The following is a 24,043-nucleotide window of genomic DNA, read 5'->3' on the forward strand; positions in this document are numbered from 1 at the left end:
TTACACTCTGGATATGCAGTAACATAACAAGGTAATGTATGTTTTGTATTGTCAATGTTAATTTTACAAATATTAATATTTTTAAAATCCTGATTTCTAAAAGATTCTACTAATGATATCACAGACAAGTACAGTTTTGAATTTATAGTTATATTATACATTATATCCACCAAATTCTAAAGTTTCTCGCTGGCTAAAATAAATTCTCCTGGGTTCTCTTTTCTCATTTCTTCCTGGGTATCAACAATTTTGTAAAACTTTGAGGTTGAAGAAGTTTGGTAGCAAATACAAAGAAGAAAACTGCCAATTTCTTTCCAGCTAAACATTTATTTCTACAGAACCATATATTTTGATCACTTTCTGATCCTGCATGATCACGAAAGATTTTCTCGTTTCTCTTTGTGACAATTTTGTATAAACAAATATGCCTTTCCTGGGGATAGTGTGATGGCATTCAAATTATTCTGATTTTCCCCAATAATCTAGCATTGTTCATAACACACACACACACACACACACACACACACACACACACACACACACAACACACACACACACACACACACACACACACACACACACACACACACAAACACACTCATCTAGTAACAATCAAAACCCGGAAGAATAACCAATATTTCAGGACTCAGATGTAATTGCAATGCAATGAATATAGATAAAATTTCTACATCTCCTAAGAGAAAAACATTTAGAAAAGCTTTTTTAAAAAGCTTTAAAAAACTCAGAACTTGCACACACCTGTAATCCCAGCTACTCGGGAGGCTGAGGCAGGAGAATTGCTTGAGCCCGGGAGGTGGAGTTTACAGTGAGCCGAGATCGTGCCACCACACTCCAGCCTGGTCGACAGAGTGAGACTGTCTCAAAAACAAACAAGCAAACAAAAACAACAACAAACGAAACTCAGAACTTTTGACAATCACAAGCGAAACAACCTCCCCAAATTTCTTAAAAAAAAAAAAAAAAAAAAAAAAATCGATAAGCTCTAACCTGTAAAGACAAACTGGGGAAGAATATCCTTCTATAGCCAACTTTAAATAAACAGTAACAAGCTTGTAATACCAACTTCCAGGGAGAGAATATCATGGGATATCTATCACTAAATTTCAATAAAAGAATTATTCAAGAAGACTGGAATGCCAGATTCTGATGTGAAAAGTAAATGTAATGAAAGCTATCTCAGAGAAAGAAATGAAATTGTATATTGGTTATCAGCACTAATTATATAAATGTTCATATAATGATAGGGGCATAAAAATCATGTATAAATCAATAATTTAAAAATTGAAATAAATGCAAGAATCTTAGGGATACCATATTTAATTTTAATTTCCATAGAAATTGATTTAAATCGATTCTGACAAAGTACATTTTAGAGGTGAGTGAGCCTTGAGCCACAAAAAAGATTGAATTGCAGTCAAGCAAATCCATTCAGGAACCAGCATTCAAAGCCACTGTAAATTCTGTAGCTTCTTCACTTAGGTCCCAGCTCCTTCATTATGTTGACACGTATGTTAGAAAATATTCTCAATCACTCTAAAATTACCAGGAGATCAAAGTACTGGAGACAGAACAAACAAGTTTGTGAGAAACTTAAAAATAATGATGCTCTTCTGACAAAAAAAAAAGTATTTTTGAGGACTTTGTTTTTCATTTTCTTTCTTATGAATCTCTAAGGTCTCCACTGAAATTTATATCATATCAAAAGTGAAAAACAAAATGGAATAGCTATTTTTCTACCTCATAACTTTCATGAGTAAAACATTCATCTTTCTTGCTGAAGGGAAGAAAAGACACTTCCTTCATAATAATTCTTAACTTTTTCTTCATGATACTGTGCATTGGAGAAGACAATAGATGGACTATAATAGGACAGATGAAAATCAAGGCTTCAAACATTTTGATAGGTGATGGGAATGATCATTTATTTAAGTATCATTACATGGTTCTTGGTAAACAAGAAAGTATATTCAGTGCAGCTCTGATAAATTTTAGTTGAAAAGAGTCTCCCTTTGCTAAGTTTTCAATTTTGTTCCAAATGGATGAAAATCATAGAAAGCCCTTATAATCTCTTTCTTAACCATAGATCTGGAGATAAGGTGTACTAGAATATATTTGGACCTGGATATTGATATGTAGTAGACTACATTGAATAAGCTAATAACTCTCTTTAAATGAAAAAGATATTCCATGAACCTATTGATTTGAGTCATTTAAATACATTACACTGTACCTGCCTTTTGGTAATTATACCAATTAGATTGGAGACCCATTTATCAGGGTGCCAATTAAGTAAATTCCATACTTTCTGGAACTTAACAAAACGGTCTAGATTGGACTGACTAAATAACTCCTATGTTCCTAGGCACTTTAGTTGACTTGATCGTGTAGCATGACAATAATTTCCTACTATATGAACTAGGGTTATAGCTAGTGAAAGACATAGTTTATTCATTTACTTTGCTTTGCCATTTGAATTTGAAAGCTAAAAACTTTAACCAAAAAATATTGGCTTGGAATCTTACTTTTAATTTTGTTTAAAAACTGATTTCAAGGAACATTTCCTTTTAGTTGATGCTTGAATTTAAAGGTTAATTAATGATTCTTGGGTTGGTAGACATGTAATTGTGGTTGGTTGAAATTTTTTTCACTGCCATATTTTTCAGAAGAATGAATTAAGAATTAATTGACAGTCAATAACAGTGGAAACTTTAAAAACCCTTATAATAAAATTATTGCTAAAAAGGAGTTCCTGTTTTTTAAATTATTAAATCTAAATAACTTTTTAAAGTGATTTTTTCTAACATCTATTAAAGAATGGAGATGTTCTCCAAGTGTTTTAACCACTCTTTGAGGAGAAGGGTATGAAATTCTGTATAGTCACTCATAGAGTGACTATACTTAGTCACACTGTACATCATTGAGCAGAACACCAAGAGGTGGTAGAGTAAACATTCAAAAACACGACTATTCATTTAATTTTTAACTGACATTTAGAGTATTATAATTATATACTAATAAAAATGTGAAACAAAACATTTCTGAAACAGAATAGTTTTGCTGAGAAATCTCCAAGCCATTTTTCTGTTGCCAGTATCTAAATATACAAATGTTTTTACTAAGTCACATGAGATGTTGGTGTTGGTCAAAGAAATTCCATCATTTGTTTTAAGTGAAAGATACACTTAGATATTAAGTAGTCAGTTAAATAATTATTTTGTACTCAAATTAGCTCTTTTTAAAATTATGTAGTTCAACACTATGGGTGTCAATGTAGTGCTTTTTCTGAGAATACATAATATATTGCAAAATTAAATTCAAATAATGTAAAGGAGTTCTTATGCATTTTTACAGTGCAACAAAGTGGTACTCATAGGTTGAGGAGAAGTGAGAAGAATTAAAATCTCGATTGAATTTGAAGAGATATATATATGATGAGGAGATATGAGAGGCAACCTTTGAGGAAATGAGTGGTACAGTAATTGAAAACAAGTTTTGTAAATAAAGTTGGAAGAGATTTACACCATCAAAGCAGGTCAAATATCAGAAGAAATAACTATAATACAAGAACCAAAATAATCAAATAATTTCAGATATTAAATTTAAAATTTTAATCAATTCTAAATGATATACACACAAATTAGTTTGCTTGCAAAAGTCAAAGAAAGCCTATTTTGCTTAATTATAGTCCTTGTGAACATTTCTCTCTACATCTATTTACTCTTATGACTTGTAGCAGCAAGAAAACCCTTTAAAGTCAATATACTTAATATCCATAAGGAGAGAGGACTTAAGTTAGTTTTTAATCAATTTAAAGCAGTTTAACATATACTTGAGGATCTACTACGCTACAAATGTTCTTCTGAGGACTTCAGGGAGTGTAAATATGAACATGAAGCACTCCTTACAGCAGCTTACAATCTGAGGACCAAGGTAGAAGGAGTTTACATATGAATGAATTACATGGTAGAATAAGGTGAGTGCCAAAGTACAAAATGGTGTAAAAGGGTTTACCAGAAACAACAATTATCTTAGATGGTTAGGAGGGATCAAGAAAAATATCCAAAAGGAGTAGACCTCTGCACATTTGCCCACTTATTCATCGCCAACAATGGAGAAAATGTGGAACATGATGAAGAAAAACCTTATGGCCAAGACGGGTTGAAGTGTAGTGCAAGCGGTAAGGGGAAGTGGAAAATGAAGCAAGAAAGATAGACTGGAGTTAAATTGGAGGGCTTTGAATGCTGAGTTGACAATTATTAGCCAAAAGAAGTGACACTGCCTCTTCCATCACAGAATAGATGACAGTAGACCATTTTATGAGATGCACACTGAAAAAACATTTAGAGCGCATGATGTGGCCTTTGAGGAATTTAATCATCAAACATTTATTGAAGACCTATTATGTGCCAGGACTGCTTTGATTGTGAAATTTGTGCTATGAATGAAGACTACAGAAATACAAAGTAAAGTCCTAGTCCTTAAATGGTTCAAAAGTGAATGAGAAAGGACACTTCCAGAAGTGCTGTGTAAACAATTTAGGATATTATCAGGAAACAGGGGATGTTTGGGTTATCTATTACCATGTAAGAAGAAATCCCAAAGCAGTGGTGTTATGGGTTGGATTGTGTCCCCACAAATTTATATGCTGAAATCCCAATCCCAAGTACCTTAGAATATGACTGTATTTGGAGTGTTAAAATACCTTAAAATGGAGACAAGGCCTAAAAAATCTCTGAGAAGATGAAACCAGCGAGGCCTCATAAATGACTTAAACCTTGCTTCCTTTGCAAACATCAGTGAAACTTAACTTGAGCTACTTCTTGTAAATGCCTATATTAAAGAAAAGCAGAACTTAAGCTCAACCAATCAGAAGTAGCCAATAAACTTATAATTGTAAAACTAGAGACTTTCCAATGGGACAGGCCAAAGAAGGCAATTGTATAATTGTATTCAATCAAATATTTTCTTTGCTTTCCCTCTGTATTCATCCTATAAAAGCCTCCTCCTTGCATTTCCTCATTGGAGCTCTTGAACCACTTCTGGTTTGGAGCTACCCAAATCATGAATTGTTGCTTGCTCAAATAAACTCTTTAAGGTTTTATTGAGCCTCAGTTTACTCTTCATCAGGAGTAGGATGTTTAAAGAGTTAATTAAAATGAGGTTGTATGGGTAGCTCTAGTCCAATATGACTGGCATTCTTTTAAGAAGAAGAAATTAAGCACAGACACACACACAGGAAAAACCACTGGGAAGATGTAAGGAGAAGACAGCAATCTATCAGCCAAGAAGACAAGCCATAGGAAAAACGAACCCTTCTGACACTTCGACTTCAAACTTCTAGCCTCCAAAACTGAGAAAATCAAGTTCTGTTGTTTAAGTCACCCAGTCTGTGGTACTTTGTCATGTCAGCTCCATGGCTCTTGGGTCTGGTCTTTAAATTCTTGGTTCTGCTTCTGAATTATCCTTCCTCTTCCATAATATGTAACATGTGTTTGATGAAGTAGTTTTCTCAGTCTGCTTCCTGCTTGTAAAAATTTGGAGTCTAAAGACCCCTTTTCATTTTTTAATGTCTCTGCGCTCACAGTCCAAGTTGGCAGTGTTACTCCATGAATAAATGTTTTAAAAATATTGAGTTTGTGTTATTATGTAAAACCCATATCTATACAACACCAGATGATATGAGTCATCTGAACACTGGAGGATCTGCTTCTAAGATGGCTCACTCACACAGCAGGCAAGGTGGTGCTCTGTCAGCTGTAAAGCATAGCCATGACTGCAGAGTGGGAACTTCAGTTTCTTTCAACATGGACTGATCCAAGTAGCCTGGGTTACTTGGCTCATTTCCAGGGATGATCATTTTAAGAGAAGGAGAGAAAGAGAGAGAGGGAGAAAAGAGAGAGAGCAAGAGAGCACTAGCACCAGGTGGATGCACTATCCCCTTTTAATGCCTAGCCTTAGATGTCACACAGCTTTGCTTCTGCCATACCATATCAGTTGAAAAAGTCATAAGGACCCACCCAGGTTCAGAGAGAAGTACATACACTCAACTTCTTGATGGAGTAGGGGCAACGTTCTAGAAGAGAATACGGGTCCAGACATATGACCATTTTTGGAATACTCATTCTGCTCTCCAGTGAGCTTTGAGTCTGAGTATCTGTTCCAGAATGAATGTACAAATCAAGAAATGCTTAAGAGAAGACAATATTTTAGCTTTATTGTATTTAGCTATGTGATAGAATATTAATAATACACTATTAATCAATGTCATACATTTTGGGAGCTTTTTATGCTTCATTTTATTTAATGCTAACAATAATCCAAAAAGGTAGATTTTATTATTCTTTATGATAGATGAAGTAACTGAGGCTTAGAAATGCTATTTAGTTTGGTAATTACTAAAGTTCACATTACTGTGGTAGTTCCTAGAGTATGTTCAAATGCTGATGAAACTAATCCTATAGATATAGAGATATATGTTTTAGGAAAGTTGGATAACTGTAGGAATAAAGTTCTTGAGTTGACAAATAAAGGGATGAGGTCCAGTGTATCATTGGAAGTTTTGGCCATAGCAATGAAGTTCATCAGTTGTAACAGGTGGAAAATGGAGTTCATGGGCGTAGATAATGATAATTAGGTAGAATTGTTAGTGATAAAGTGAAGTATTTTGTTTTATGACAGCATCCATTTCCTCAGTGAAACAGGAGGCAAGACTATCAGCTGAGGCATGGTTATCAAAATTCGACCATGGAGCCATTATGAAATAGTCAAGTTTGGGAGTGGAGGATGGGGGTAGCAAGAGGATGGCAGGGCTGTGCTCAGCACCTACTTGAGGTCTGTGGTCATGAATTTATCTGAGACTAGTCACCGAAGTCAGGTGTTTTTCTCTAGTGATAGTTCACTGCTGGGTTTAGATGCAAAACAGGAAGAACATTTAAATTTATCCAGTGGTATAATTTTTGAAATAGTATGAAGAAGGGTAAGAGAGGAAAAGAGATTTTGGAAATGTATAAATAAATAATTTCTGTGATTGGTCTCACAACCTAACTGAGGAAAAGTAGAAGTCAAATGTGACAAATGACAAAACAGAAAAAAAATATGGAGGTCCCAGTGTAGTGAAAAAATTTGGGAATAAAGTAAAGTAAACTCCATAGTCATAACGAAGAGATCAGTGAGTACCTGTAGAGTCAGTGCCTGACCCTTATTCCTTCCTTTTGGTCCTCCTTCCAAACGAAAACAGTTTTTTGTCCTTGCTGTTGTTGTTTTGGTCTGAGGACTTTGTTTTCCTTTGCAAATCATAAGCGTAAGAGAATTAATACCTTTCTGAATAGACTGCAACCAAGGACTGCTGGCAGTTATAAATACTCCAAATCCCTCTCCCTTAGGTGTGATAAATCTGAGTCTGTGTCTTATGCCATTTCCCAAACTTCCCCAGTTGGATTAGGCTTCAGCCAGCCAGGTGGGAACTTGCCGGACAACACACCTTTAATTGACTCTATCTCTTTCCTGTCTTGCTTCCTCGCTCCCTACTAGTGTTCCCTGTAATCATTTCCCAAATAAACTAATTCTATTCAAGTCCTTATTTCAAGGCCTGTTTTCTCAGGGGTCCCAACTAACAACTCCTCCTTTGAGCCTCTAGAGCTCCTCTCAAAACACTTAGCAAAATACACTTTGTGGTTTCTTACTTGTCCTTCTCTCCGTAAGACTGTTTCCCCACGAAAGGAAAAGTATGTCTCCACCTTTCTGGCTCCTTCTCCTAGTACAGTTCCTGCTATGTAATAACAACAACTTAAATATACAGTAAATGGAACAGAATGCTCAATTAAAATGGATGCTTTTGCTGACTAAGGATAGGAAGTATCTTCTTAACTTGTGGAGGCAAAACTAGATTAGGTTCAGTATAACATGAACATAATTTGTAGCATATTCTTGGCAATGTAATTCTTTGAAATTGATAATCCACAGTAGAATGACAAGTCTAAAATTTTCACCAGCCAAATAAATCACTATTTTAGATTGTTAAATTTGAGGGAGTTGAATAATATAATATGGTCTCTTCAGATACATATTTAACAATGCTAAGGAGTTGTGTGGTTACACATTTATCATTTTTCCCTAAGCTGTTTATTCTATGAATTCTTTTAACAACAGCAACACAGAAATAACTATAGGAAAATTTTTGTTTTTTGCATCAGAAACACCTAACATAGAAGATGCTGAGTAAATATTCATAGAATAAATATTCTTGTGACAAAGATTATCATTTTAAAATAAATTATTGTTGGAATAGATTAAAATGATTTTAAAATTAGGAAATCAAAGCACAGTAATAAAGTTCTTTATATATTTTTTGATTGTGATTTGACTATCATCTAACTGCTATTTATATACCTGTTTGCTACTGCTAATTACTTTATAAAGTTCAATTACTCTGATGGCTAAATAGCACAATCGTTGTGTAACTAACTAAACCAAAAGCCATATTCGCTGTGATACAGATATATTTGTGACAACGCTTATTTGCATTTGCATATCTCAACAACTGCTCAAGTATCTGCTTTCTAGCAATTAGGCAGCTGCTACTTAAAATCAATAGTGGTAAACTCTGGTTGTGTTTGGTTTGGAAACGAAGTGTTGTCTTGTGCAGCATTCTGGTACTTTGCAGAGTATTAATGAAGTCACTTTGCTTCATGCTGTTGTATCACAGTTACTTGGCATCCTTTCCTCCTCAGCTGGCTATTGCATTACTTCATATATTTTCCTTTCATCCTTTGTCTCATTCACAGGCTTTGCCTTTGAGTGGTTTTGCATTTCCCTTGTCAAGAGTTAATTTACACTTTTTTAAAATGTATAGCTATGAGGCCTCACCTGGTTGAAATACGTTGGATAATTTATTAACAAAAGTTGTGTGTGAACTATTTAGGAGTTCCACATGAATTTCCTAAACAGTTGGGGAATTGGCTTCATGGAGGGCACAGGTATGCATGGTAAAAACTGGCAGGCAAGTGGACATTAATTGACTGAAAAGATAGCTTCAGTCATACTGGCTTCTGTACAAGTAAAACAATCAGTTTTGAGTGATGAATTATATCTAACCATGTGGTAATAATTGAAATATGTACAAAACACTCTTATATCAAATCTCCTGTATGCATTGCCTGTGTAATGTTATGGCTTATACTTTAGTGCCAAATTTTGCCTTGTTACGGTGTTTGTGTAAGTTCTCTTAGGATAGAAACATGTTTTAGAAGTATAGTACAAAAAATAGCTTAAAAATACAATGATGGAGTTAAACTAAATGCTATCGGAATACTGCTCTACAGTTTTTAAAGACACCATGCTGTCTCATACCAGTGTACCATTTTTGCACATGATATTTTTTCTGAAATTTGCTTCCCTCACCGCAAGCGCCATCTCCTGCCTACCCTAGGAAATTCTGCATTTCTTTCAAGTCTCTGCACAAACTTCACCTGAATCTCCCAGGCTAAGTGAGACAGTCCATTCATCCTCCTTAATCCCATTGTACTTGTCTCTGGAAGACAGGCTAATACACGCCATGGAATTAACTATGTGCTAAAGGCTTTAGTAGGATGATAAATGCTCAAACTCAAAACTCCCTAATTTTGTTAAATATATATCTGAAGGGACAATATTGTACTTTCTCACCAGTTCTCACTATTTTACATAATTAGGCTCACTAAATAAATATTTCTAAAGGCATTGCTTTGCAGATATGTCTTATAAAGTCTCCTAAATCATTTCACTTTAATCCAAGATTTAATATTACTATGTTGCTCTACAGCCTTTTAGAACATTTTGTAACTCTTTTTCTCTATCCCCCGAAGTCTCGCTATTTTTCTTCTGGATCTTCATCCTTTTCCCTAAGTCAACCATATAAGCTACCTTAAAAATAGTTAAGAGTTGTAATGAGAGGTACACAACAATTTCTTTTCTGCTATAAACCCTGGAATTAGTTGCATGAAGTTTTGGTTGACCATATCTCAAAATCACAGTCTTAATGCCCATCACAGCAAAATGAGATGCTATCTGCCAGTAGAAAAAAACTTGAAAAAGATACAGAATATACAGACCCCTCCTATATATTTGATTATGTGAATGTTTAGTTTCCCTTCCTAATTTAGGGATACTAAATAAAACATTTAAGAACTTAAAGAAGATATTATTTGCTTGCTTCTCATTGTGCAAGAAATCCCATTATAGTGCCATTGAATAAATGAATTATACTGAGTCTTAGAGTTGCTTTGGGTTTGGAGATTTTAATACTTTACAGAGGTAGTCTACTCAAAGTATGCCAATTTTTCACGTTTTGTTTTTAGGGTGGAGATTCATGCCTATCTTGGAACCGTGACTGTAGTAATTGGAAAACAATTGGCTCTTTAAACATTCTTCTACTATTGCTCAAACTATAGACCTATAAAATATAGAGACTTGAATCATTTAAAAATATTGTATGTTAAGCTTTAGAAGTCAATAAGCTTGAGTTGTACTAAGAGCTTCCTAAATGTGAAGGTTAAAAGCCTTCCACTAACTGTATCATGATGATTAAAAACCATACACTTAAATTTGGAATTGAGTATGTAAATAATTCAATCAACTAGAAAATCATGGGAACAAGAAAGTAACTTTTAGGCATTTCTTAACCAAATCATCTCTATTCTCTATATGCATCAATAAAAACTCAAGTATTTGATTTAGAAATGTGTCTATTTTGTGATGAGCTACTTCACAGTGGAAAAAAAAAAAAAGGTGGGGAAAGCTGAAACCAATTTGCTAACACCTTAGACTGTAGTCCATCAGAAATGCAAATGTGAAATTCCCTGAAGTTATGATAAGCTTCATAGACAAAACAATGACTTTCATAGAAGATAATTTGTAGCATTCAGGAACTGAAAAGTTGGCTTTGGATGATTAGAGACTCAAAGAAGAAAGGCAGAAGTATCAGTCTGAATGAAGATATGTTTATTCAGCTTACATAAAGTCATAGCCAGCCATCTTACAGGTTTTATTAAATTTGAGTTTCCTCAAGTCTAAAATATTCTCATTCTCATAGCATAAAGCACTAACTTAGTGTGTGTGTGTGTGTGTGTGTGTATGTGTGTGTGTGTTTATGTAAATCTGATCATATTGAAATGCAGGTGAATGTTTGGATCCACTATGTCTATTTACTTAACCTTGGCACTCACCACACAAACCAGCTTGCCCCCTATTTCCATCCGTAGCAGCATCAGGTTTCTTTGAAGTCTATCAGCCTGGCTGCCAAGGTAATTCTAGTTTTGGAAAGCATCACATAGTTGAGACACAAAGTTGGAAATCAGTTAAATATTGAGTTAGGGGTAGGTTGACAGAAATAAGGAATTGTCTGAAGAGTAGTACAGGTTGCAGTGATTATTTCAGGGGCAATTTAAGTTCTCTGATTTAAGCCTTCAGCTGGCTGTTAAGGATTGAAAGAACAGGTTTATTTGTTTGTCCATTCATTCATTTATTCAACATTTGCTTGAAGGAGTACTTGTTGTAACAGAGAGATGGATAAGCTCCAGAGGCTGGAGCCACAGGTGAGTGGAGGTGGGTGTGTGGAATGGTGGGGAGGGTCAATACCCCAAAACTTTGTTGCACCTTTTTATTTACATGTGTATGACAAGGTAAGAGACAGACACTTTTTAAAAAGATGTAATTTTGCAAGATTAACATGTGCACTGGAAAATTATGTGGGGTAGGGAAGGGAGTTTCTCAGTAGAAGGAAGAGTGCTGGCGAAGTTGTCGAAGTTTCCCACCACCTGGTGTATGTACGGGTAACTAGAACAGGTGACTAGGTTGAAGCAAGGGAGGTCACAGGAACAGGTCACACTGGAGAGCTAAGTGTATGCACATGTCACTGAAGTGCTTTAATCGCAGTGCAGTCCCTCCAGGTAGGAGTGCTGAGGATTTCCCTGATACACAAGGCTCTTTCACGACTTAATTTCACTTCACTCTCTGTTTCTTGGTCTTCTAAATGTTTTGGACCATTAAAGGAGACTGGAGAATGGCCATGCCAAGTGGCCTGTATAAAAAGTAAGCAAAGTCATGGGGCCAGAGTGCCATTTTTCTGAATGAACCACAAACGGCATGCTGTTGATGGAAAACCACTGAAGACGCGTAGAAGAGGAACAGGCAGTTTGAAGGCAAGCACAAAAATCAGGCATTGTCTTGGCTTCTGCCATTGGTGAGACTCCCATTCAATGATTTCACACAGCCCCTGAGCCGGCCACCAAAACTGTCTCCTCATTTCTCTCCATGCTGACCTCCTGCTCCCCTCAGCCACTGCTCATTCCCTCTTCTCCCAGACACGAAACTTTTAGGTCGCTTTTCCTCCTTCCTCTACACTGTACTAAGCCTCAGTAGTAGTCTTCTTCTTATCTCTCCTGGAGTGGGAGCTGGATTCTGGTATAAACTGTGCTGATTCCCTCAGGTTTCCTAGTTGAATGTTCAATGCCTGATTATTGACTATTTTGTTTGTTTTGTTTTGTTTGAGATGGAGTCTCATTCTGTCGCCAAGCTGGAGTGCAGTGGTGCGATCTTGGCTCACTGCAATCTCCGCCTCCTGTATTCAAACTATTCTCCTGCCTCAGCTTCCCGAGTAGTGCCCGCACCACTTCCAGCTAATTTCTGTATTTTCAGTAGAGATGGGGTTTCACCATGTTGGCCAGGATGGTCTCGATCTCTTGACCTTGTGATCCGCCTGCCTCAGCCTCCCAAAGTGCTGGGATTATAGGCATGAGCCACCAGGCCCGGCAGACTATTTTCTTTCATTCTATTTTGTGTTACTACCTTAGCAATGCAAATGCTTTCACTTAACTAAGGGTTACTTAGCAGGATGGGTAATACGCAAGATATTATATAGTTATCCAGGTAAATAGAATACTTTTTCTCCTTAAGTTAATAATGAGCCATTGAAGTATTTTGGAAGGCAGGAAAAGTCAACAATGATTTGCTTCTTAGAAAATTCCCTTTGTCTAAAGTGGGAAGCATAGATGGTGGGAGTAGCTGACTATAGAGGAGGAGGTGTGGGGAAACTATTGCTCAGGCCAGGGAGAGGGAAAACAGGGCCCTAAACCAAGACAGTAGCAGATAGGATACAGAGGAGGTTCTGCACTAAGGAGATGTTACGGAGACGTGGAGACTACACTCTTGGGGAAAGAAAAAGAAACAAAAAACTAAGATAGTCTCTTTTAGGCATAACCAGCTGGGTGGATAGTAGTGCCGTTGCCCATATGGAATGCAGAAGTAACCTACTTGAGCAAAATTATTTTGAGTTCAGTTTTGGACAAATTGAGCTTGTCTGAGTGAAGATATATTTATGCTATGGTTAATCAGAGGACCTGGACTAGAAATTTATGTTTGGACAGCAGCTACATCATATGGTGGTTGGTGCTCAGGGTGAGAATGAGATGAGGAAGGGAAAGTATAGATGGAACAGTGAGCCTGTGACAGAGCTTTTAGTTCCTCCATTCTTACTTCCTCTACAGAATTGTCGGAATATTTAAGTAAATCAACTTTCCCCACAGTCCTTATCTATTCCACTGGGATTTAGGAAGGAAGACATTTTATTGATCCAGTTGAGAAATTCTTGCCATCAATAATTGTGAATACTTGCCAGATGGCTCAAAACAAGAAATGAGATCAAATAAAATCTGGAGTATTGCCTGAATGCAAACTTTTATAGGTCTAATGATGTGGTCAAATATATATGGACAGTGTTGAGATTAGAGCTTTCATCAAAGCCATATGTTTCTGCTTGCTTTGCCTATAATTGCATTCCCATTTGTGGTAACAAAATACCTAAAGGTAACCTCAATGAAACACGTCTAGTGTATATTTAATGAAAACTACCAAATATAGTGAGAATTAAAGCAGACTTAAGAAGTTGGATAGATACACCATGCTTCAAGCAAGAGGGATGCATATTTAAATATATCTTCGTGCTAAATTATTTTATTTATTTAATGTAATTTTATTATAAATAAAAGAAATAGTTTTTGAAAAACTAGAAATTAAAATTTCAAATTCCATATGTTGAATCATATGAGGAGAGCTAGTTTTTAAAAAATTAAAATGAGGAGCAAGACATAATAGACATCAAATGTTATAAAACTATAATACTTAAGTGCACATGGTACTAACAAAATTAGATAGACCTCGATGAACACTACAAAACATATTTATAAGAATTAGACCTTATCTTCCATGACTACAGTCATAGAGGTATCACAAACCAGTGAGAAAGACACAGATTATTTAATAAAACTGTTTTGGTAATCAGTTTGCTACTTAGAAAATAATGAATTTATATACTCAACTCATATATTATTCCAAAATAAGATATGAGATGCAAACATTCAAATATGAATTCAGGGAGAAATAAAAATAATAATTCATTAAATCACAAGATAATGAGATGGTTATCATTTTAAGTATATTACAATAAAAATGAATTTTTGGTACATAAAGTTAGAACCTTGTTCAAAAAGAATACAAAGTCAAATAATACAATTAAGGTCACATTAGATGAAATATCAATATTATTAATAGTAACAATATTAATAAATGAAGACTTCAGAAATCAATAAAAAAATCCTATAATTCCAATAGATAAGTGGCCAAGGGATATGATCTGATGTTTAAAGAAAGAGAACATATAAATGGTTAATAAGCATATGGGGAAAATGAAATATAAATTTTTATTCTATTTAAGCATATGAAATTATAGTACATAATAATAAATGTATGGTCAAATATAGTACGATAAAAAATTATTTCAGAAATAATTTGAGACAATTATGATTTTTCTTTTGACACAGGGTCTCACTCTGTTGCCCAGGCTAGAGTGCAATGGCACAATCACAACTCACTGCATCCTCAACCTCCGAGGCTCATGAATTCACCCATCTCAGCCTCCTAAATAGTTGAGACCACAAGTGTGTGCCACTACGCCCAGCTAATTTCTAGAAAGTTTTCTGTAGCAACAGAGAATCCCTGTGTTGCCCAGGCTGGTCTTCTGACTCCTGGGCTTAAGTGATCCTCCTGCCTCGGCCTTCCAAAGTGCTGGGATTACAGGCAAGAGCAACTGTGCCCAGCTGAAAATTTAGTTAATTATGCAATTTGATCTGGTAATTCCATATCTGGAAACCTATTATAAGAAATTAATTATAAACTCTGAAACATGAACAAAAAGATAAAATAAGCACAAATACTGATGACAGAATAATTCTGAACAATCAGTAGGGAAACAACCTGTGATGATTAATGTTATGTGTCAACTTGATTGGGTCAAGGGGTGCACAGATGTTTGGTTAAACAAATACCTGTTTTTGGATGAGGTGAGCATTTGAATCAATAGACTAGGGAAAGAAGATCTCCCTTCCCAACATGGGTGGGAAGCATTCAATCTGTTCAAGGCTTGAATAGAACAAAAAAGGCAGAGAAATGGAGAATTCACTCTCTCTCCCTGACTGGATGGGCTAGAACATCCATATTCTCCTGCCCTTGAGCTGAAACTTATACCATCTTCTCCCCAGTTCTCGGACATTGGACTTGAATTAGAACTTATACCATCAGCCTCCTGGTTCTCAGGCCTTTGGACTCAGATTAGAACTATCTCACTGGCTTTCCTCAGTCCCCAGCTTGCAGAGGGCAGATCATGGGACTTCTCAGTCTCCAAAATCAAGTAAGCAAATTCCTCATGATGGATCTCTTTATAAATCTATTTCTATATCTGTATCTCTCTATATATCTATATTGGTTCTATTTCTCTGGAGAACCCTGACTGATACAGAATCTCTGTTTATGATAGAATCGTGGCTAAGTAATTACAGTATATACATTCAGTGAGCTTTTACAATGCCATTAAGTATTATGTAAGAGAAGCTAGCTCTTGGAAAAATATATATATATCATTTTCATAAATGAAAAGGAGGGGTTTGGAGTTGCATAATCACTATAAAAAGCAAATATATAAATACAACAAATAAAGAAGTGAGTTAAAACACACTTGGATCACTATAAAGTGGCAAAGATGTGATATTTTTAAACACAATATATTTTTGGATTTCCCAAAATAAATTTATATTAATTTTAAAATGAATATAATCACCTTAATAGGGGGGTCTGCCAGCCAAAAATATCAAGTAAACCTGATAAAATGTGTACCTTGTTATGCCTTGAGAACACTAGAATACGCAGGAAGACTCACACATAAGTACAAATGCATGCCGTCTACTACCCAAATACACACATTGAAAAAGAGAAAGCATTGGCCCACTTGACTGCTAATGCTTCCACAGGTTCTGGAATACTTAAACTTCATTTAAATACAGCCACTTAAGCAGAATGGGGGGATGTTTAACACTATAATGCCAATAAATCACTTCTCTTGGCATAAAGTGGCTTCTAGGCAAGAAATACCCAAAAAGGGACTGGGATGGCTTGTTATTTGCATTTCTTACTAGAATATATCTCAGTTTACTCCTGTTAGTGAACAGTGGAAATATCTTCACTCCTGTTAGTAAACAGTGGTAATACCTCATACTCACATGCACACATACTTTTTTCTATCAGAGAAGCATGGAATATTGATACAGGAGATAGAAATAAATTGTTTAGGTAGATAGTAAGGGCAAGAGTCCTCGGAGGAACGTCCCTTTATAACAAAAAGCAGCCCCCAAATCATTTCTTTTCTAACAAAGAGCAGCCTGAAAAATTGAGCTGCAGACACAGATGAGCAAGCTGGAAGCTTGCATGGGTGAATGCCAGCAGCTGTGCCAATAGAAAAGGGCTACCTGGGGGCCAGGTAGGTTCAACATGGAGGCTCTATCTTCCCTTTTCTTTGTCACCAGGTGTACAGTAAACAAACAGGCGACATGGAGCTGGCCAGGTAGAAAATCCATCTGCGTAATAAAAGATCAGGGTGGGGGTGGCCAGCTTTTTGCACCCTATGCAAATGGCACACCTAGTCCTAACTAGTTTTTTGTGCCTTATGCAAATGGCACACCTGGTCCAACCAATCTTTGTGCGCTGTATAAATCAGACACTGCCTCCTCAAGCTCATCTATAAAACCTGCTGTATTTCACCTGGAAGAGAGCTCTTCTCTTTCTTTTTTTTTTTTTTTTTTAATTATTATACTTTAGGTTTTAGGGTACACGTGCACAATGTGCAGGTTTGTTACATATGAATCCATGTACCATGTTGGTTTGCTGCACCCATTAACTTGTCATTTAGCATTAGGTATCTCTCCTAATGCTGTCCCTCCCCCCCCCCCCCCCACAACAGTCCCCAGGGTGTGATGTTCCCCTTCCTGTGTCCATGAGTTCTCATTGTTCAGTTCCCACCTATGAGTGAGAACATGCGGTGTTTGGTTTTTTGTCCTTGGGATAGTTTACTGAGAATGAGAGCTCTTCCCTTTCTTTTGCCTATTAAACTTCTGCTCTGAACCTCACTCTTCGTGCGTCCATGTCCTAGTTTTTCGTGGCCATGAGACAACGAACGTCAGGTATCACCCCAGACAAATGACGCTGCTTCAATATTGTGAAGAAAATTGTTAAAGAAAGTAAAAATTTGAAGATAAGAATAAACTTGAAAAAAACTCTGACCTGGAAAGATCAATACTTAATATTCAGTCATGAAATTTGTATAACAAAATTAATGTTCACCTTTCCAGGAAATGTCAATAATTTGTTTTTCTTGCATATTTATCACAAGGGCTCTGTGAGGACTCGAATTGATTTCTTTTTCACAAACATATAATATGGGAAGATTATTTTAAGATACTGGTATGCAGTTAAGTTTATGATAATGAGTGTAGGTAGGTTTGTATTGTTTTATGTAAAAATCATAGATAATTAGATGCTGCAAAATATAAATGTGTTTGCCATTGCAGCTTTGCTACACTTTGGTAGCTACTTACAATTTTTCTTTAATGCCAGCTTCAGGGTTCTGCTGTGCCTGAATCCTATTGTCCTCATTGACTCTGGGGAGTCCAGTTCCAGAGCAGTGTCCCCTCCATCGACCCTGGCTTAGAAAGGACACAGTGTTGGTGCCGTCCTCACTAGCTCATCCCATATTGATTTACTAAATGGAGAGTCCTCTGGGCTCTCATTGAGAAAATAGGTCAGATAGTGAATAAATTCATTCTAGCATGCCTACCTCTCTAAGCATTTTTAATTCTTCCACACTATTCTGCCAAGGCATTTCAGCATCTCCATCCATTTATTAGAGGCCAGCATTTTTTTCCCCAAGCTTCAGGCAGCCATTTTAGTAGCAAATTAGAACAAGCTCCAGGTGTCCTTGTCAGTATCTTGTTTACTGTACCATTAGATTGTTTCTCCTATTTACAAACTCTCCCTCGTGTAGCTTTATATTCTGCATGCCATTCAACACCTTCCCTCCATTCATCTAGTGCCCTCAAAACTCATTCCTGGGGCCCTGTCAGTACATATTTGCAAGAACTATAGTTTTTTTGAGGGGGTGAGGGATGGAAGAATCCCTTTCTTCCCAGAGGAGGTAGTTTACTAAACTTTATACCAGCTATTAGTCTAGAAATGATGAGGGGAAGTGGAGGGAAATCTTGGAAAATTCCATTATCAACTTGGGAAGCATCCATCTCAGCAGAGGCCTCTGCAAGGTCTCCAGGCAAGAGAAGCAGGTCTCTTCTGCAGCCTTGGAGGATTCAAGGGAATGGGGGATTAAGTATTCTCAAGTGTGTCTGCTCAGATATTCCCCTCCCAGGTAGCCAGGGCACATTCTTTTTGCACCTAGGCCCTTTATTCAGCATAGGAGACATAAGTACTAGGAATGATGCCTTCTCTGTAACTCAGCTACTCTCACAATTAGGTGCTGGGTCTAGTTTTTGTCCTGATCTGCCCTCTAGTTGCAGGAGATGAAGGAATCTTTAAATATTGTCAAAGATCCCCTTTGGCCCCTGCCACCCCCCTGGAAAAGGTATCTGTTTTCGGATTTGAGCCTGTAAGCATTTTAATTTAGCTTATTAATAGAATTTTAAAACAACTAAAGAATTCCACAGTCTTTAATGACCGTTGCCACCATACCTCTCAAATATCAGTGATATTGCATCCTCTTCCACAGATACTCCATTTCATTTCACCACTGGTGTAAAGGGCATTAATGGTTATGCTATAGAATGTCAAAGATTATCATTATCCCAATTACCACCAGCAATACAGTCTTTTGCTATCTGGCGAGCCCCAAGACCCATCCCCAAAGTTCCCTCTGAGGATCTGTTTCCTAGAACAATTTCTAACTCCCTTAATTAGGTGACCCTAAGGGGATCAGACCCTGAGAAAAGGATGATACACCCTTTGTTTATTTGGGAGTTGCAGGAAAAACAAGTAGAGGAGTGTGAAGATGATACAGGAAGGGAAAAGCAGGCCGACAAGTTGTTCTGGGGCACAGTCCCCAGGTCAGCTCTGAGAAAAGGTGAAAAGACATGCCTCAGGATTATTCTTGCCAAGATGAACAACCAAGGGTATTAAACCCACTGGCAAAGGCTCTCAGAGGCATGCTAGCCCCCAGACATTTCTGGTCAGCTGTGCAAAGGCAAAGAAGGTTCTGGAAACAGAGGACAGCCTTCCAACAGTACAGATGGCAGTATGGGTGGGGAGTCAGACTGCCACTCATAGAAGAGATAAAGGACCCAAAGGGAAATGGGCAGGGAACTGACTATGATAAATATGAGTTTAAGGTATTTTTCATTGCTTATTGAAATAATGATGAGTTAAACATAGTCTTAAATTTCTGGGAACAATATATATTTTTGTAAATAAACCAGATAGTTAAGTTACTTCAAATATCAGTAGTAGAACATAGTAATCACATCTTAAACATAGCAATCAGAAAAACAATTTTTTAAAAGTGGCAAAACACTCACAGAGCAGAATTGTTGCAAGAAATCATTTACTCATAAATTATGTAGTAAATGCCTCTCCAAGGGTAAAGATATACAGGTGTGAGAGCACAGTCTCTACTATCGGGTACATAATAGGTGACCAATTAGTGCAAATTCATTATTGCTGATTTAAGTACTTAAGCTATTTTAAAGAAATTTGTTCAGATTAGTGATTATTCTCATGGATTAGTACTTAACAACTTACAATTAAACCAGTAATAATACTTAAATGCAACAACTGGGCAAACTATTGCTTGAAAATTCACTGAGAACTGATCCACATTTTGGAACATCACATCACTGACAGCAGTGCTGCTAGTGGTATTTAAAATCATAAGGAACACTTGAATTTATTATTTCAATTATTTAATAAAGTTTTTACTGAGCACATGCCATGTTTCAGGCATAGCTCCAGGTACAAAGGAAATAGCAGTGAACTAAGTAGAATAAACTCATGCCTTTCTGAAGTTTACATAACCTTCACTTATAGCTATAGCTTCATTGTAATTACACCTAGGGGTTTAAGTATCTGATTATTTCATTATGTCTTCTAGTGCTGTTATGTTGAGCAGTTTTTTAGAGAAATAATAACTTTATTAGATGTCTTTACTCCTCCTCTATACTACATTTAGGGCATTGTATTTTTTAATGATCTGTGTAGGTATTATGTGTATATTTAATTTCAGGATAGTAGAGGGAGCATTCCACATTATTTATTATCAAAGTAAGTATTACATCTGATGGAATTGATAACAACTTCATTAAAGTACACACATTCTTACTGTCAAGAAAGTGAGAAGGTCCTTGGGATCCATTATATGGATGGCAGCCTGGAGATTCTACAGTAAATGTCCTGGTATCTTCAAAAAGATGTAATGCCAACTTAAAAATAAATATAAATTACTTCTAAAATCACTTTATCACCAAAGAGAAAAATATGATATAAACATCTATGAAGTTTCTCAACTAGAAAATATTTGTTGTTGTTGTATTTCCGAAATAATAATTCTCTATATCTCTATAGTGGGGAAAGTATCCAATGCTTCAATTGCTAATTTGCCCACACCCCTTTCTTCAGTTATTGAGATAGCCTGACAATTCTTACTGTCTTTTAATGACCCAATTCCCTTACATAGGCCAGGATCTCCACATTCATTTCTCAATTTGAGGTCTTCATTTGCATATTCTGCAGATATTTCAAATCCCAAATGTAACTCATTTTCAATTCCTTTACCCAGATTTACTCTCTATCTTTTCTCTCTCTGAAAATGGCATGAGGACATCCACCCAGTTGGATAGTTAAAGACTGAAGAATCACCCTGAATGCCTCCTTCTCACTTGTATGCAATCCATCTATCTCCTGATCTGCTGTGAAATTCTCATCACCCTATTCCTATTGACACTACTCCATTTTAGAGAATCATCATTCCTAGCCTAGATGGCCAAAAAAACTTCATAAGTTGTCTCCTTGCTTTGATACCATCTGATCTTGCCTATTTCTAATCCACTCTCCTGTTTGTAGCATCCAAAGTAATCTTTATAGAAAGGAAATCTGATTATGTCATATACATATTAACAATTTTTTCAGTGGCATCACATTACCTCTGGATTAAAGTTCAAACTCTGAAACAGGATCAGATTTAATTCTCCAGGTTCTATTTTCTTTATTTTTAGTTCTTTACTCATAAACTCCTTCTCATCATTCAGGCTTCCCTGGAGGTGTCACTTCCATCATGGAATCTTCGATCACCTACCCAGGTCTAGGATTGATAGGTTTCCTACATCTTCTCAAAAAATACTGTCTTGACAGGGCTTATCACAATATGTAGCAATTAACACTTGGTCTCTCACTTGTCTTATGGGCATAGAGGTGCTCAATATGTTAAATTAATATGTAAAAGAGCTATTATTAAATAGTAAGGTAAGGTATATTCAGTTATAATATTTTTGAAATATATAAACAGGTGTTTTTGGTTATGAGACTACTTTTTGAGCAGTTTTGTCCTATAGAAAAATTGAGCAGAAAGTACAGAAAGTTCTCATATGTACTTGCCTACCCCAGTTTCCTCTACTAATATCTTGCATTCATATAATACATTTATTACAATTGATGAACCAACACTGATACATTGTTAGCTCAAGTTCATTGGTTACATTATAATATATTAGGTTTTCTATTTTTTCTTTGTTTCTGGTACTTCAGAATAAATCAGAAAATTACATTATGTATTTTATAAACATAAATGAAATTTCCAAATATTTGAGCCAATAATGGGCAAACACTGGTGATATTTGTCTAATATACTTAATTCAGTAAACAAATATTTGTAAGCACCACAGATATGTAAAGGACAGGACTAGGTTCTGAGGGCTCAAAGCTGAATAAGACAAAGCCCCTGCCCTTACTGAGCTCCAAGAAGAAGAGAAGATGAATGAGTAACCTAATAATGTAGGGCAAGATGATAGGTCCTGTGATGGGGTATCTATGGAGAGCCACATCAGTGAAGGAGAGGGTTTTTAAAATCAGACTGCATGGAGAATGTGACTAGGAAAAGTTATCCAGGGGATATAATTGTTTGAACTGAATGTTGAAGTTTGAATAGAATTTAGCAGGTAGAAGAGAAGCAAAAGCATTTCAGTTTGAAAAACAGCAGTTTGCATAACAGCAGTGTGAACGTCGGAATCCTGAAACAATAGAACATAGCTAAAGAGAAGGAGAACAGAAGTTACAACGCAAGAGAAAGAGGCATCACTCAGTTAATGAAGGGCCTTCATGTCTAAGCTAAGATTTTGACTTTTATCTTCAAAAATAGAAAGAACATTAAGTGGGAAAATGAGATTATTGGTTTTATTTTATTAAAAAGATCATTCTCTATTGCTAGAGGAAAATAAGTTTAAAAACATGAGTTCATGTATGTTCAGTCATTTATGTTCAAAATTTTAAGATAAATCACTGGTAGAATAAACATAGGTATATTACTCTCAAATCACTAGAAAACAAAAATGAAAGAAATTTTGAATAGTATAGCAAAATCAGTGAACTGATTGGGGAATAGCATGAAAACTTAAGAGCATAAAATATAGAGTAACACAAGCAAGCCCAACTGAAAAAAAAAAAAAAAATGTGTTAAACCCTACTACTTGAAAACTCGGAAATTAGATTGCAAAACAAAAAACAACTAAAACACATGAAGACTGATAGCTAAATAATATAAACAAAATGAAAAATAATGTGATATAAAGAAAATTACAAATAAAAGCATTAGCGGCAATATCATATTGCACAAATATCATCATTCATAATCATCATAGCAATTCTTTGTTTAGCATGTTGTCAGGTATTATATGAGGATAAAAGGTGTACTGTAACATGAAGATTTATCTATCAAAAGTCATCTGTGAGACAAATAACGTATCTCTGAACTATATTAAATGTTCAAAATAAAAAATGGGAAAATATTTTTCAAACTTTCTGAAGATAAAATAATCAGAAATCAAATGAAGAAATTAAGAAATTGAATAGTATAATTAATGTTTTAGTTCCTAGGCAGAAAATATATATTTTTAAAAAATATTTTCAAATACTCATGAGGTATTTTTAAATATTGATTATATCCTGGGTCTTAAAAAAATCTCAAAAGGAACAGAATAAATCATAACAATTCTATTTATCTTATTTCAGTGAAATAAAAACATTAATAACAAAAGCATTACTTAAGGAACATATTAAATCACAGAGGAACCAAAAATAATAACCTAAAGAACTCTTGAGTCAAAGAGGATATCAACTTCTCAAGACAGAATATATCAAAAAGTCGGAAACACAGACAAATATGATATGCAGTCTGAAAATTTATGCCTGCAAAATAGGGAAAATAAAAATAAATGAGCTAAATATGCCACTCATAGAAATGTGGTAGGCAGAATTCTATAAGACTCCCAAGATTTCTGTTTGTTGATAAACACACACCTTTTCCCATTATTCAATCAAATACCAATTTAGATGCTGTTGTGAAGGATTTTGCTAGTGTAAATTAGGGTCTAAAACCAGCTGATCTTAAGATAGGAAA

The sequence above is a fragment of the Hylobates moloch genome, unplaced genomic scaffold, assembly GCF_009828535.3.
Source record: "Hylobates moloch isolate HMO894 unplaced genomic scaffold, HMol_V3 SCAFFOLD_5, whole genome shotgun sequence".
NCBI classification, from domain to species: Eukaryota; Metazoa; Chordata; class Mammalia; order Primates; family Hylobatidae; genus Hylobates; species Hylobates moloch.